Below are 1884 nucleotides of genomic sequence, written 5' to 3'. Positions count from 1 at the left end.
AGAGAGAGAGAGAAAGAGAGAGAGAGAGAGAAAGAGAGAGAAAGGGGGGAGGGAAGGAGAGAGAGAGAGAGAGGGAGGGAGAGGGAGGGAGAGAAAGAGAGAGAAAGAGAGAGAGAGAAAGAGAGAGAGAGAGAGAGAGAGAGAGAGAGAGAGAGAAGGGAAGAGGGAAAGAAATAAAGAGAGGTCTATCGTAATCGAATGGTAATCGGTTACATTTATGTATGAAATATGGGACTAAAACAGCGAAAATCGTGGCTGAAGAAAGTGGAACAAAACCAGGTAATGGAATGAATATATGGATCGAAAACTGTTAGTGAAACGTATGTGTGAGTCGTTTTCTAATAGTGTTACGTAACTTACAACACATTTAGGTTATATAACTGCCGAAGATTAAAAGTGTTACAAGAGAGTAAAAAACACAAAGAAGGGGGAGAGATAAGGACGATCGATGTTTGAATATAGATAGGACAAAAGGAGCAAACAACACCAAAGCACCCGCCAACAATCTAAATAAAATTTTTGGGACGAAAAATTGGAAAAATCGTGTTTGAAGATAGTGAGACGAAAACGTGAAGTGAAACGCAGACGTAGGGCAAAAAAAGAGTAGTGAAATGAATAATTATGTGGGGCGAAAACGGTTTCAACGTACACATAACTCTCTCCATCCTAGTCTAAAAACAGCGGCAATTAAGGACAACGCAACGAATCAAACCCCCCGAGGAGAGCCCTCTAAATCAGGGCTTATCTCTCTCCCACTTTGCTCATCTCACTCACCCATGTTGGCTGGTACAGCCTAGGGCTGGACAATGAGCCACTTTAGCAAAATCCGGATAATGTATATTAGTGCACCTCTTCGGCAAATGATATGATATGAACCGCTTCGGCAAATGGATTAGAACCACTTCGACAAACGGGTTACTACCACTTCAGCAAATGGGTGCGTCCACTTCGGCAAACAGGTCCGGAAAGAAAGTTAAGAATCTGAATTCGGATAATGTTTCATTGAAAATTATCCGGTTATCCTTATAGATTATCCGGATTTTGCCCACCTCTTGTACAGCCCACATTTTGTTCACGGCACTCATGCCAGCCCATTACTGGCCCCTCGAAAATACATCTCTGTAACTCATCTGTGATGGCGCGGTTAGGTCCAGGTGTTAGGCGCTACACTGTAGCACATGCAGGAGACTCGAGTTCGATTCCCGAGTGGAAATAATTTTAAACGAGCGTCTCGGCCTTTCTGCTGGGATGTTGTAGTCATGTAGTCCTTGTCCACACCTCACTGACAAAACATACGTCCTCATTGACAAAATCTATATTATTCAGCTATGAATTGTTTTGATCACGTCTGTCAGAGCCATTGCTGGACACAAAAACTAAGTAGACAAACACAAAATAATAATAATCTTGTTCAACAAAACAAAACAAGCCTCAAAATTTAACAAAAACCCCCAAATCAAACAAGACCTAAAGATACAACCCCGCCCAAAATAACCCAAAACAAACAACAACCCCCAAAACAACAACAAACAAACAAAAATTAATTTAAAAAATACCTGTTACCAACAAATGGAAATCGAACCTACGTCTACACCATAGAGGCCGGTGTCTTAGGAAGTGTAAAGTCTACGAATTAAACCTACAGACCATAAGCTAACCAAACAACATGCATAGATGGATCACAAGGCTTTTAGAATGCGCCATTTTAAGGCATCGCAGATGGCCTGCTTAGAGGGTGAGCGCTTTGATTAACACCCTACTCACTTACACGTGAGCGTAAAAGAATGTGTAGGCAAGGGGGAATACTCTGCCACCGCTAATCCGCACGGACACCCCAGCATCACCCCATCTCCCCCTCTCTCCTCTCTCTCTCTCTCTCTCTCT

The 1884-nt window shown here is 42.6% G+C and overlaps 1 protein-coding gene across 1 annotated transcript in view; it reads left to right on the top strand.

Annotated features, from left to right (window-relative positions):
- Window positions 1-1884, top strand: part of LOC106013685 (glutathione S-transferase) — a gene marked incomplete at its 5' end in the record, with an annotated part of 3907 nt that overhangs the window by 1068 nt on the left and 955 nt on the right.

This window comes from Aplysia californica, unplaced genomic scaffold, assembly GCF_000002075.1.
Source record: "Aplysia californica isolate F4 #8 unplaced genomic scaffold, AplCal3.0 scaffold01132, whole genome shotgun sequence".
NCBI lineage: Eukaryota > Metazoa > Mollusca > Gastropoda > Aplysiida > Aplysiidae > Aplysia > Aplysia californica.
Note: the sequence above shows the minus strand (reverse complement) of the source record. Positions and strands in the feature narration are given on the sequence as shown.